The 15863-nt window shown below is 37.8% G+C and overlaps 1 long non-coding RNA gene across 1 annotated transcript; it reads left to right on the top strand.

Annotated features, from left to right (window-relative positions):
- Window positions 1-12220: 12220 nt before the first annotated feature.
- On the top strand, window positions 12221-15473 carry LOC134798390 (uncharacterized). Its single transcript, XR_010145178.1, has 3 exons — window positions 12221-12275; window positions 13037-14137; window positions 14567-15473. It is a non-coding gene; the product is annotated as an uncharacterized LOC134798390 (long non-coding RNA).
- The last annotated feature ends 390 nt before the right edge of the window (window positions 15474-15863 follow it).

The raw sequence follows: 15863 nt of genomic DNA, 5'->3' as shown, positions 1-15863 counted from the left end.
TGTTACTACTTTTCCTAATAAATAAAGTTCGTTTTTGCGCATGCATATTGTGATAGCTTTATCGGTCGGAGCTTTGAGCTTTTGGACTTGGACTTAATTTAAATTTAGTATAATTTTTTTTTGCAATTTTCCATACTTAAACAATATTTGACGACCTGTCTGGCTTAGTGGGTAGTGACTCTGCCTGTGAAGCCGATGGTCATGGGTTCAAATCTTAGAATCCCGGTAAGGGCATTCATTTGTGCATTGAGCACAGTTTGTTCCTGAGTCATGATTGCTTTCTATGTATTTAAGTATTTATATTACCCACAACACAAGCCTTCTTGAGCTTACTGTGGGGCTTAGTCAATTTGTGTAAAAATGTCCTATAATATTTATTTTTTTATTATTTAATATTAAACATGTATTATTAGTTTTGCTATCGAGGTTCCACTGTATATACGTAAAAGTTAAGCTAGACCCATTTTTGCCACAAATAACCTCCTGAGTCCCTGAGGCCTTTATAAAGGATTTAATCCAAATCGAATTTTGAATTAAAATGGAATACAAGAAGGTTCCAATTCCAAAAGTATTCAAGACTGCAATAAGGGGCTGTCCATAAATGACGTCATCGTTTTTTCACGATTCACTAAAATCACACAAAAATCATGCTTCGAATGACCCTGTTTCCTCCTACGTTATGCTACCATCATCCGAGGTCCAGACCCCCCCCCCTAATTTGAAATGACGTAATTTATGAATAGCCCCTAATGACAAGGGCGACTAAGGAGGATATAGGTACCTGATTTTACTGCAAATTAAATTAAGTGTAAATTTCATTCGATAGCGCGACGTGACACGCGTTTCGCGTTAAGTTTCATTTTGTATGGATTTTGAGTTTCCAAAACGTCCCGCTTGGCGCGCTGTTCAAAATCCCATACAAAAATAGACATAACGCAAACGCGAACGCTGGTCACGCTATCGAATGAAAAAACTAGGGATTCTGAAGTTATTTCCGTACTATTTGTACCATATATTTTATTTTGTTTTTATTTATTTCTTATAATTTTGCACAAAAACACGTTTCTATACCAAATTAAATATTTGTATTAATGCATGCTTATTGCATAATATTATAGCATTACCTACTAATTAAAGTTTTGTGCTTTTGTAGGTTTAGTTTAATAGTTTTTCGATTTTTTGTAAATAAAAAAAAAATCAATAAACATATTTTGTTACAATTACCGTACAGCACTTACAGCTTTTTGGGTCATTAGAGCTTTGAACTTTCGTGTTACTAGTGATAATGATAATTTAATATAGGTACGCTGTCTTATTTTCTGAAATCGTTAATCATATTTTTATGTAATTGCTGATAATAGATAGAATTAGAGGTTAAATAATAACACACGGCACGTACACGTACACGAGTGTTCGGAGTTCCCATATACCTAAACTTATCGTTTTTTTTAAATTGTTGTGATGGATTAGTTATAATTCCTCCTGAGCCCCGATGTCATTTCAAAAGAACAAAATCATATTAAATTTAAACTATAGTTGGTCAAGCAGATCTTGTCAGTCGAAAAAGGCGGAAAATTCGAAAAATGTAGGCGCGAAGGGATATCGTCTCATAGAAAATTTGAATTTCGCGCGTTTTTCTACGGACAAGATTTGCTTGACCATCTATATAAGGAAATAATAGAAGGTTCCAAATTAAAAAACGCAAAAACGACTCTCGAAATTAGGAGGTTAAACATGCCTTTTCCATAGAGAAATAAATGAGCATAGACTGCTAATGGAGTTGGCCGGTTGAAGTATTCAGCAGATAGTGCCAGATATATTCCATTGAATTGTGTCAAATTTTTGTTTTTTAATGGAATTTTATGCCCTGGATGCCAGCCCTTTAAGCCAAATCTCATAGAAAAAAGGCCCAGCTATGACGGCGCCATCTATGCAAACCTTTGACAGTAGCCAACCCCAGTGCCATGCATCAGTTTTCTTATCAAAACGAGGGTTATTTCGCAGCCGACATCTAGCGTCAAGTAGCGGATTTATCAGTTTTGCTATTTGACAATAGATCACAACTTTATTGTCAGATAACAAATGACCCTTTTTTTGTTAGTGTGCCTTAGATTTAATATCATAACGAATGTAATTGCTCCATTTCGGTGATGCATCAATCCGACCCTGACGTTTGACCCGGCCTTATTACAAATGTCAGCGCATCATATTAATATCAACACTTAAGTCTAACCAAACTACTTTCTAATTTACTTAGCACTCCTCTTAGACTTACTTCCTTTTGTTGTACGATTACGGTGGCAAATAAGCGCTCAGTCTGTTGGTTTAAATGACAGAGCAAGCTCGAAGCGCGAGCGAAGTGTCTCTGTTTCACCGTGGGTAAAAATGCTTCCATATTGTATGTCTGTCCGGTTATCCGGTGATTTTTGACCGAAGTTAAGCAACGTCGGGCGGGGTCAGTACTTGGATGGGTGACCGTTTATTTTTGCCGTTTTTTGCCCGGTTCTCTACAAATCGCATTTTTCTACCTATTCTCATGAAATTTTGAGAGGTCGTTAACCAATTTAAATTAAAGGATTTTTTTTTCGATTCCTTTCATGGGAACATTTTTAAATGGCAGAAACATGAAGTTCGCAAGTTCTACAGCTCACAAAGCCACTATAGTACAATATTATAAAGGATGACACGCTAGACCGGGCCGTGCCCGGGCCGAGGCGTACGACATAATTCTATGACCTATACATAGAATATCCTTTACATAGAATACGAAGCGTCGGAAGCTCCGGCCCGGCCCCGGCCCGGACTAGCGTGAGTCATCCTTAAGCGGTCCGGACCGCTAGTTGTCTAGCTAGACTAATACCGGGTGTGGCCTGTAACACAAGCAAATAATTAAAACATGGATTGTACTCCTCAAACGGTAACACTTTTGTTCAACAATTTTTAAAAATGATGAAGTATTTAGACTTCCTAATTTTCATACAAATTAAATATTATCTTCAATGAACGCCATCGCCATGCCATATGATTTATGATTGACGTTGCTTGTCATGCTTTAAACATAACAAAATTCGCAATACATTGCGTCTTAGAATAAACTTTAAAGTGTATTAAAAATCAAACCACAATTTATTTTTAAAAGTTGTTGAACAAATGTTGGTCAGTATGAGGAGTACAGCCTACAGTTAATTTTTTTGCTCGTATTACAGGCCACATCCCGGTATAGCATTTCACGGGTTGTTCCGTATAATTTTTTTGATTTCGTGTATTAGAATTTTTTTCGACATTTAATGCCGATGATTATTTTTCGTGCACATTTTTGACCATTTGTCACAGAAAAAGAAACTCCAATACCTTGGGTTTGCACAATTTCATGGAATGCTTTATTTCAAATTAGCTTAACTACGAGTACACATACTTCTCCTTCGGAGGAATATGTCGAAGTAAAAGTCAACCTGTATACAGGCTGATTCAGGAGACGTGAGCATGACTAACACTGCGCATATCGTTAATTATAAGCAACTGTTTCGTATCAGTATTAGTGAGGTTAACGTTAATTTTCTAGTCGTGTTGAAAAAAAAAATATAATTTTTTTTACGACATGCATGGTCACCCTAGAATTAGAATACTAAACTACCGATATTCTGTGTTTTGAATGTCATTACTGTCATCACGGTCTGGTTACTTTTGAAAACTCGTATCTCACTCAAGTTTGACAGTTTATTTTCTTCGTAATCAAAATGCCATTACGGTTAAAGAGGTTTTATGTTTATTAATTAGGTCCTGTAGGGTGACCATGATTGTTGAGAATTAAATTTGCCCTCACCAAAAAGTTAAAAAGTAGGAAAAAGTGTGGTTGTTTCTCCTAAATACGACGGTGATCGATCAATTATCAGTTACTGAGTGTGCAGGATTAGTCCTGCTCACGTCTCATGAATCATCCTGTATACAGAATTCAGTAGCCATGTCCTCTCGTGTATTTCAAGATAACATCTCGTTAACATACCACACAATTACTAGCTGCTTGTCAGCCATAAAGGATGCATTAATTGAAAATTAATACGAGAATCCATCTTTATATATGAAATGAACCTGTTTTCTGAATGTTTTTAACCAGGAAATATTGAACCTGTTAATTTTGAGATAAGTGCTGGTTATCAAGTGTTTAAGATATGATGTATATGTAAGGTGCGTTGTAAAATTATGAGTGAAATCGAAATAATGAGTCGGAGGTCAAACTAACTCCATAAAAGGACTCCAAAGGACCTAAAGTATGGAAAATGTGGTTTCAGTTAAATATCTTGAGGTTTTGCCATGTTATTAGATTTCAGAGTCCTGAACAAAAATTTCTAGGGGTGGTACCACTGTTTCCGAGTCCCTTTCAGAGTTTCGACTGATTTTGTACTAGATAACAAAGTATTAGACTCGGAAACAGCAAATCTATAACATGGCAAAACCTCAAGATATTTAACTGAAACCACATTTTCTCTCTCTCTCTATCTCAAGATTAACTAAGACCACATTTTCCATATTTTAGGTCCGGGGTCCTTTCATAAAAGGTGTCGTATTTATAATATTAGTAAGTAATAGTTGAATCGGATATTATAAGGGAGACCTATGAGAGTTTACCTAGGCGAATGTATGAGAATGAGAAGTGTAAGGGGAAAATCAAAGGGCTGGTGGGGGTAGCGGCACCACTTTTCACCCTGGCAACATCGAGTTTCTTGAAGCCTAGGAACACCGCTATAAGGTTCAGCCGGCCTAGCCAAGGTGTCAATGATTCAATCGCTATCGCTTCGACAACGAAACGCTTTGTCTCTCTATCACTCCTCCATATTAGTGCGACAGTGACAGTTACGTTTCGATCGCTACGGAGCGTAAGCGATTGGCATGTTGGCTACGCGGCCAGAAGTCAAACTCCGGTCTAACAATATGGAATATTACGCAAAACTCTGCGTAGAGGGCGTCACTAGGCCAATCACATGGCCTACCGTGAAACACGACAGTCGAAAGTTCGGTTTCTGCCTCTCTATCACTCTTGCCTATTCCATCGATAGAGAGGCGGATAAAGAAATTTAGATTTTCGCGTTTCGCGGTAGGCCACCTGTAAACAAACCGCCTTGATGCATCAATGTCATAGTGAAAACTTGTCAAAAAACTGTTTAAGGCCTAGTCTAGTATGTATAAGTTACTCTATGGTTTACTAAACAAATTAGTGCTGCACTCTGGCGGCATTGAAGTAATACTCCCTATTATGCATACGACCTAGCGTCAAATTCCTTTGCCTAGCACGTGCGCTAGGACTCCACCTGAGGGCCTACCGCGAATCACGTTCGACGTGGAGCCTCCCTGTCACACTCACGTACGAATTTACAAGTGCGACAGAGAAGCAACACGTCGAACATGGTTCGCAGTAGACCCTAAGGCTGGGCTGACCTATGAATCGTACGTAAAAGTTCAAGTTCGATCTCTTAAAACATAGCAACTATTTTAAAGCATGATGGAGTTATGCCTATTACATTGTTCGGGCAAGGTCACATTGTGTTGTGACAGCCCTGACTAAATAAAGTCAGACCAAGGAAAGTCTGCAGCGGTATTGATAGCCCACGCAGTGTAAGTGTTATTTTAAACAACAAACTTCTATGAAATGATGACGTATAACATTTGCACTGCGTGGGCTATTTCTTGGTCTGACTTTACACTGCTTAAAAGCAAGGATGTTGCGGATGCACAGTTTTTGACATCTGCGGATGCAGATATTTAAAGCCTCACATCCGCGGATGCGGATGCGGATGTCAAGATTTGGTACTTAAAAAACGTGAAATATTACATTTTTAGTAATTTTTATTAAAAAAAACGAAACGTCTAGTATTTGAGCAAGAATATAGGTGCGTTTTATTTAATAAACAGTAACTTGGCCGACTTTTCGGGATCTAGACGATTTCGTTATATTTAATGACGAAATTACCCAGCACTTACGACGCCGCTAAGACGTTCCTGTTACCGACTTGGTCGACATCCGCATCCGTATGAGCTCCGCATCGATTTTATGCAGATGCGGATGTTGAAAATAATGCGGATGTTCCGCGGATGCGGATGCGGATGCGAATATTCGCAACATAACGCTTAAAAGCTATGGCTGGTTCTAGTATGCTAATGAGAATTTTCAAAAATTGCAAAGTTCCCATGAAATACTATTTTTTCTGCACGTTTATTGCCAAACCTTCTTACAGTTAAAGTATGACTCACGTTAGACCGGGCGTGACCGGGTAGGAGCTTCCGGCGCATCGTTTTCTATGGAAAGCAACACGTGATCACCTGATCACCTGTCATGTCATAGAAAAGTAAGCCCCGGAAGCTCCGGCCCGGACACGGCCCGGTCTAACGTGAGTCATCCTTAATATTGTCTTCGGTTACCGCGATAGTTACTAAGTAAAGTTTGACGACCGGTCTGGCCTAGTGGGTAGTGACACTGCCTGCGAAGCCGATGGTCCTGGGTTCGAATCACAGTAAGGGCATTTATTTGTGTGATGAACACTAATATTTGTTCCTGAGTCATGGGTGTTTTCTATGTATTTATCTATATAAGTATGTATATTTTCGCCTAGCACCCATAGTACAAGCTTTGCTTAGTTTGGGGCTAGGTTGATCTGTGTAAGATGTCCCCAATATTTATTTATTTAAAGACGTTTCAATGTTGACTTGATAATTATCTACATGATGAAACAGGAGCCATCTTATTAATAGTCCAATCGACCTTGATATTATTTAAATGTATTCGAAAGACGAATACAACTGGCCTTCAAGTAATGAAGTTTAATTTACCAGACTATCTTCGAGATTAGGGCCACCCCACATCTAGCGTCTTTCGAGCGTCGGCGTCTCGTCGGCGTCTACAACTCTATGGCCCAACGTCGACGCGACGTCGACGCAACTGCGCAGCGACGTCATTTTCCATAGCGCTGACCGACGCCGACGCTCGAAAGACGCCAGATGTGGGGTGGCCCTTAATGTAATAATCATTTATGATCAATAATGACGCAGCCGCATATCCGACAATCAAGGAGATTTCAGTTCAGTCAAGTGTAAAAATATGGGTGCATACAACTTACTCAAAAATATGTGCTATAGTTCTTAATTCGCTGACATAAGGGCTATGGGACATATTTTTGAGTATGATGTGTGCACCCATATTTTTATACTTGACTGTACATTTGGGTCAAAAACGTTCAGGAAAACCGATTTCTTTTCTGTTGACGTTATTTGATATATTTTATACGACGTTCATGAAAACAATTTTAAAAATTAGAAGGTGTTTTCATGCCATAGACATAGACATTTATTCATAATATTTTAAATATTAATACATGTCAGGCATTATTCAGTCTTATAATTATAACATTAAATTTATTAAAATTTATTTATTTATTAAAATATTAGTATTAAATTATAAAGTAGGTACTAAGATTAGGTTGTAAAGTCCGATTACTTTAATATTACCACAGGAAACTTTTAAGGGGCCCACTGATTAACAGTCCGCCGGACGGTATCGGCCTGTCAGTTGTTCGGAACTGTCAAAATTTTGTTCTAACTGACAGGCCGATACCGTCCGGCGGACTGTTAATCAGTGGGCCCCGTAAGAGCCAACGGGAGTGGACATTTCTCCATACAAACGTACTCCTCGTTTTCCTCTGTGGTTTTTGAAGCTAGAGCAATGATTTTTTCAACACAGATTAATATTGTCAATATCTGTGTCGGACCGTTTTGCTTTTTTTGATATTTTTGTTTTTTAAGGCGCTAGAGCCCTTCAAAGATGGCCAAAATGGCCTAATTGACTATGCCGCAATGAGAGACGTGGCATTCAAAACTGATATCAATTAGCCAAAAAAGCAAAACGGTCCGACACAGATAATTTCATAATCATTTAGATTTCCAAATTTGGTTACGATTGGTTAAGTTTTGGAGGAGGAAACAGAGGAGTACGAAACCTCGATTTTTGAGATTTTTACGCAGGATTTTTCGCCTTGTCCTTATCGCACTACTTTTAGGTGCCGCTTCCGTTAGCGAGACGGGTATATTTACCTAAAATATTTAAAACTCAGCTCCTGTTTCGTCTTAACTGATAGGCAGATATCGTCCGGCGAACTGGTAATCAGTGGGCCCCTTTACAACCTTAATACATAGTTAATTAGCTGTTATTTTTAAACACAATTTCTATTTAATAAATCGGATTGAAATAATAAGTAGGCGAGTTGACCTTGACGTCACTATACTCGTTTTCATATAAATTTCATATTGGCAAATCGTTTTGACAGTTCTAAAAAAGAAGCTGATTTGACTAGTAGGAAACACAGTGTTTTCAGTTCAAAGAAGTATTGAATCCGATGTACTCGGATATGCTTGGGAAACTTAACGACAGAGGGCGTGAAAACCAATTTTATAAGTCTTTCAAATCTTGTATAATCTGTGATGCCGCATCCATCTTTTTCGTTATGCGCAATTAACAAAAGAAAATAAATAACATAATCATTTAGTTTTACTTATTGCTTGCCTGTTAAAATATTTTTGGTTCATATATCTAATAATAAAATATTCATTGAATGTTTTTTCTTTAAATTAGTCCATTTTAAAATCATAATTTGCACAAATTTTAAGATACAATTTAGATAAATATGAAAGGAACGGAACGTTATGGACAGACCCGCCATAACGTTTTTATTTCAATATTTTAGGCCCCGTTCGCACGGCAGCTTTTTCAACGCGCGTTAAAAAAGCGTTTGAATGACGCAAATGGATAACCATGTATGTATTCACACGAAGGCGGTTTTTAAGCGCGGCGCTTTTTTATCGAGCACTGTTCGATTTTCGGCGTTGAGCGTTGGCGTCAAATTGAATAGAGCATACGGATCTCCGTGTATCTGTTCTCACAAGCGTTAAAAAAGCGCCGGCGCTGCTGTCAGTTGGCTGTCAAGTGTCAATTTTTGGTGTCAATCGTCAAGATTATTATTAGTTTCACCTTAAAAATGTCAACTTATGCTTACAAATTCCTGAAATATTCAAGCTATATTCAAATAATACGTCGTAATAGCAAATAAAGTATGGCTTTGCTGAGATGCGTACGTGATAGTACGACTCACAAGTGATTTTTAAGCGTTCGTATGAACACAAATATTGGAAACGGTAAAAAAGCGCCAACGTCGGGTTTTAACGCAACGCTTTTTAAGCTGTCGTGCGAATGGGGCCAAATTTCTTGTTATCCTCGATGCTTGAAAGTGCTCTGAAACGATTCTCTTGTGATTTTATACGACTGCGCTTGCCCTGGACTCTGATAAATCTGTTTTTATGTGAATATACCTGGTGTGCTCAACGGACTCTGATTTGCTGCTTGGATTGGTTATTTGCGACAATGGTTCGAAACAGTGCGATGTGTTGTGTACCTAATTGCGGTAAAACGCGTAAGTATTCATATGAATATTTTTCATTTTCAAGTGTGGGGCAATAATATTTAACCCTGAAATATAAATATGGAACTATGACCCCAGTAAGGCCTACTTCATGTGCAATATAACTTGGCGTTTTCGAATATAACTTTGACAAAATTGTCATGATTTATTAGCACTGCATGGTATTTTATTGACATGTAATAATACTTAGATTATATTTCTTTAATACATATAACACTATCAGTATATACGCAGTCTGGGTATTTTTCCAAATAAGTGTTATAAGTTATATAGAGTAGAGGTATTTTCCTATTAAGGACCGGGTCCTTCGAAGGCTTTTCTTTAGCATTGTTAAAGAACACAATATCAACACTAGGTTTTTATCATTTCTTACCTTGACTTAAGTGCAGTTTCATATGTGATATTTTTTTAACTTATTTAAGTTAATATAGGTATTCATTGAACATCTAAAGATCATTCTGATAGTGTACCTACCTACTTAAGTCTGTACTAGTGTTACTGTAATTATACATATACATTTCTTTTTTTTTTCAGGATTAGATAATGTGATTCTTCACAAATTTCCCTGCCCAATTAATGAGGCTGATCGGTTTCGTACTTGGATTTACTCTGTTGGTGGAGATGTGTTATCTTTGGATAACCAATTTATTCATAAGTACCGAAAAGTGTGTCATATTCACTTTGAGGAAAAATTTATTACTCGAAGCGGAAGACTCAGCGCTATTGCAGTTCCAACACTGCATTTAAAAGGTAAGATACACAATTTTAGCCGCATTGCACACTTGTACGATTTAATTGTTGTGACATTTAGGGTTCATATTACATTGGACATATCATAGTGTTAATATTAGCCCCCAATGACAAAAAAGGTCTGTCATAAGTTCAATGTGTATGTGTATGTAGTAGTTATATATCTCTGTGTATGTAGTTGTATGTCTGCCTGCGGCAATGTATGTAGCACTCGAACGGGTGAACTAATTTGAGTGCAGGTTTTTTATCAAAAGCCTTGTTTATTGGAATCTTCACTTACATTACAGATCACTTACTATTCTAAAATATGGCTTAAGTTTCATGTACTACCTATTATTTTAAGGTGTTTTAGAAAAAAAGACCCGTTGCCCTCTAACTTAACTTTTGGTCTTTCATTGTTATGACTTATGACAACACTTTTTAAGAATAAATATTTCTGTAATAAATTTGTTAAATTTTCAGGAATGGCTATGCAAACCGCATCGGTGCAAATTGCAAGCAATTTCCAACAACCATTGCAAGATGATCATGGACCCCGAGCCCCACTGATCAACATCACGAATCAGTACAATGCGGGTGGTGATGACACTTCTCGGCCCTCAACTTCAGGTCAGTTTGAAAACCTATTAATTTTCTTACAATAATATGTGACGTCCCACGGATAAAGGTATCTTATGGTGGTTGGCGCTTACGCTATTATTAACGCCGCCCTAATATTATTGCGGCGCTATACGACGTAACCGCCAGCCGCCATAAGGTACCTTTTGCCGTGGAACGTCACATATATCAATTTTTAGGGTTCCGTACCTCCAAAGGAAAAATACGGAACCCTTATAGGATCACTCGTGCGTCTGTCTGTCCGTCTGTCACAGCCCATTTTCTCTAAAAGTAGTGGACCAATAGGGAGTATTACTGCAATGTTCTGCCGCCAGAGTGCAGCACTAATTTGTTTAGTAAATCATAAAGTAACTTATACATCAGACAGCGCCTATCAACCACAGTGGAGTCACGCATTCTGACTTTCTTCGGCCATGTTTCTCGTCGTGGTAATGACTCCATAGAGCGTCTCGTAGTGCAGGGAAAGGTCGAAGGCACCAGGCCACGTGGTAGATCACCAATGAGATGGACAGACCAGATCAAGGCCGCAACTAAGTGCTCGGTTTACGAATGTACCCGGAAAGCTGCAGTCCGCGACGAATGGCGCCGTATTAGCAAGATCATCACTCATCGAGATTCACAATGATGACCACGACCACTCTGGCAAGAGTGTACCGACTAAGAAGAAGAAGAACTTATACATACCAGGCCTTAAACAGTTGTTTGACAAGTTTTCACTATGACATTGATGCACCAAGGCGGTTTGTTTACAGGTGGCATACCGCGAAACGCGAAAATCGTAATTTCTTTATCTGCCTCTCTATCGATCGAATAAGCAAGAGTGATAGAGAGGCAGAAACCGAACTTTCGACTGTCGTGTTTCGATTCCGATTGTAGGCCCAGTACCGTCTTTACCATAAGGGCACACGGGGCCCGTGTCCAGGGCCCCCATTCTCAGGGGGCCCCGAAAGACAGACAGTAACAGTATATTTGACTACCCCATAATAAATAGAAGGTCATAGTAGAAAAATGTTAGTTCAATTTTGCTTTCTTTACTTTCCAAAAGGGCTCCAAATTATTATGTGCCTAAGGGCCCCAGCATAGATTAAGACGGCCCTGGGTAGGCCTTGTGATTGACCTAGTGACGCATGATGTGTCATTGATAATGTCAATGAGATTTGTTTACTGTATGTGCTAGTGGTGGCACAAATGAGGACTATTACGTTTGTATGAAAAGGCGATTTCACATGGTTCCTCCGCTTTCGTCTTAACTTTACAAAAAAACAAATATTCTTTAGGTATTAAATTGGTTAAATATATGATTTTCAGGAATGGCTACGCAAACGGTATCGCTGAAAATTGCAAGTATTATACAAGAACCATTGCAAGATGATCATGTACCCCGGGCCCCATTGACCAACATCACAAATGCGGCTGCTCACGACGCTTCTCGGCCCTCAACTTCAGGTCAGTTTGATAATAAACCTGTAAAGTTTCTTACAAATAATATATGCATTTTATTATACTACGTCGGACCGTGGGTGTCAAACAAGCATACGGCCCGCCCGATTGTAAGCAGTCTCCGTAGCCTATGGGCGCCTGCAACTCCAGCGATGTTACATGTGCGTTGCCGACCTTAACACCATAGATAGAGTAATATGTATAAGTAAAGATTATATCAGTACTGCTAGTCGACAATAAATGTCGCGGCGAACAAATACTCTAATGCTCAACAATTTTCAGCTAATATTATGACCGCATTACTCGAAACTCTATTTTCAACTCCTTCTGCTTCTAATATTAGTTGTAAATTGTTTTAGCAGTACATTTTTTCGTCAGTAGGGACACTCGTGCCATCTGGTGTCAAATAGCGGTAGTGATAGTTCCACTACTATGACGTTACATGTCGACTGTGAAATAAAGCGCGTTTTTGTAAGAAAATTGATGTATGGAGTTACCACACTTTCTTTCCCTATGCTTAACCCTCAGCACTTTTTCGCTTACCATAAAGACGAAATTTGCTTGTATCTTTATACGAATAACCTGACACAGCGTCCTTATGGCAAGTGGCAATGTGGTACCTTTTGATTGAGAACGTCACACCTTATGAATAAGTGCTAAGACTGCTAAGTATTTCTTCCTATACTTCTAAGTATTTACTTATATTATAAAATTTATTTCAGATCATAAGCCACCCTACACGACTTATATTATAAAATTTATTTCAGATCATAAGCCACCCTACACGCCACAATTTTGCTCTGAAGCTAGTAGTTTGGCCAAACATATAAAAAAACTTACCGAGACGAAGGACAAATATGCCGTCAGACTAAAAAAAGCTATGTCTCTCTCAACCAACACAGCTTTTCAGAAAGCCATCGGTAAATTTACCACAATGGCTTTGCTATTTGTCATGATGCAATTTAGAGAGATAAATAAAAAGAAAATGGGAAGGAGATTCACAAAACAAGAAAAAATAATGGCATTATCTCTTTATAAGCAAGGACCTAAGGCGTATAGATGGCTGAGGCACATTTTTGTACTACCATCGCCTCTCACATTATCAAGGATGATATCCGCTGCAGCCTTAAAAGCCGGTATAAACGATAACATTTTCGAAAATCTTAAAAAAAAGGCCAGAAAAATGTCGATATCTGAAAGGCTGTGTATTTTATTATTCGACGAGATGGCAATTAAACCTCATTTTGAGTACAATTCAAAAAAAGACATGATCGTCGGATTCGTTGACAACGGAAAAAGGAGGGTCAAAAAAATCGCTGGCCACGTGCTAGTATTTATGATAAGAGGCATCACAAAAAATTATAAACAGCCTATTAGTTACAGCTTTTGTTGTGGAGCCACCGAGAAACACGAATTAGCGCAGGCCATAAAGGACCACATAAGAAAATTAAAATCCAGTGGATTTCACGTGATCGCAACTGTCTGTGACCAAGGCTCATCAAATATGAGTGCCATCAATGCACTCATTGCAGAAACGAAACATGAAAATAAAAATTCGACAGGTTACGTGTTTGACGTGGATGGTGATGAAGTAATACCTCTGTATGACCCTCCTCACCTTATAAAAAATATAAGGAACAATTTAATCACAAAAAATTTGACTTGTTCCATTGATAACGAAAAAAAAACTGCCAAGTGGGAACACATCGTTAAATTATACGAGGAAAATCCAGCTTATAAAGGCATAAGGTTAATGCCCAAGTTAACAGAACTGCATGTAGATCCAAAGAAAATGCCAAAAATGAAAGTCAAATATGCAACACAATTACTTAGCAGTTCAGTCGCTGTCAATATGGGATATTTAGCAGGTAAATATGAACAATATTCAATTTATTTATCACATCACAGCTACACTAGGTAACACTATTTTTTATTCAGTTCCTACGCATCAAACTGCGAACGGTATTTTGACCAGATCACGTTAATTAACTGACAATTCGTAAGCTTTAGTGCAAGATGACGTAAGGGCTAAGGTTAAGCGTTGCTGACAATCCACCTACGCTGTCACGATTTAGCACTGCAGCTTATATTAAGAAAATGAGAAATCTTTTATATGCTCCCGATATCACACATTGCATCCTATTAAAATTAGTTCTTAGACGTACACTTTTCAAGAATATTATTTTCCAGTAAAACTTTTCTTACTTAGGTATGCTACATCTCGATAGTCGATACTTCATCTTTATTTTACGTTATTTTTTAACGCTGACACTATAAGTCTTATCACTATTTTTCAGAGAAAGGAATACTAGATCCGTCAAGCAAAGAAACAGCCGACGTTATTCTTTTTTTTGACGAATTATTCGACTCTGTCAACGGAGGATTCATGAATGAAAATAAAAGACCTGGCAAAGACTTACTGGGTCCACTCACACCCAAATCAAGCCATCAGAGTGTTTGGACGAAAAGTAAAGAGGTTTTAAAAACAATGACATTTGTAACACCCCAAGGACGCAGAAAAAGTCATGTTTCGACCGTGCCTAACTGGCTACGCACCTTAGAAAATTTGGAATATTTAAAAAATCTGCTGTTTCAAAAGCATGAGATAAAGTCCATATGGTTACGCCACTTTAACCAGGATCCACTTGAAAACTTTTTTGGCTGTGTGAGGAGCCATGGTGCAAGAAGCAACAACCCGACGTGTGTACATTTTGAGGTTGCCTTCGCGGCATTGTTAATCAACAATTTAAATTCGTTGCATTCTCCAGGATATAATTGTGAGAAAGACCAGGGACGTGGATTTAAGTCTTTAAGTAAGATCTTTTTTGACAAACCTGCACTTTATCGCGCTCCGGAGAAAAATGACATTAATTTTGATCATGTCAGTGACCATGTCTTGGTGGGAATAAATAATAAGAAAGCTAACGTAAAAATTTTGGCTCAAATTGAGTATGTTACAGGATATATATTAAGGAAAACTAAAATTATATTCAAAGATTGTAAGACATGCAACGGCTGCCTTTACGATTGTAACAAAAGCAGCCGATACATAAAATTAAAAGAATTTAACAAAGGAAAATCATATTTATCATATCCTTCAGATGCTTTAGCTGAATGTTTCTCTAATATTCAAGATGTGGTCACGAACATATTAAAAACGGACTGTGACATGGTCAATATAAAACAATATTTAGAAGATGCTGTAAACATTAATTGTTATTACATTAGTAGTAAATTTTAATTGTTTACAATGTGCTAACCATAAAAGTGCCCTTACCAACAAAATCATAGACTTATCTTGTAGGTTTTTCCTACATAACTGGTGTAAAGACACAAATAAAATATTAAAAGGAACGCGATCCGACTTCGATACAGAAGACAGAATGCGAGAAATGACGAGGAACTATTATTTAAAACGAAGGAAATGCTCCAATCGATGAACAGTGAGCTAAATAAGTTTTTCCATAAGAGTGTAGTCTAATTTGATAGAAGTTTTTACTTATTTCTATACTTTTAATAGATAGCTTGTCTTAAAAGCGATGATTATGAATGAATATTGTCAATTAGCATTGATTTTGTAATGTAAAAATAAAA

The sequence above is a fragment of the Cydia splendana genome, chromosome 16 (assembly GCF_910591565.1).
Source record: "Cydia splendana chromosome 16, ilCydSple1.2, whole genome shotgun sequence".
NCBI classification, from domain to species: domain Eukaryota; kingdom Metazoa; phylum Arthropoda; class Insecta; order Lepidoptera; family Tortricidae; genus Cydia; species Cydia splendana.
Note: the sequence above shows the minus strand (reverse complement) of the source record. Positions and strands in the feature narration are given on the sequence as shown.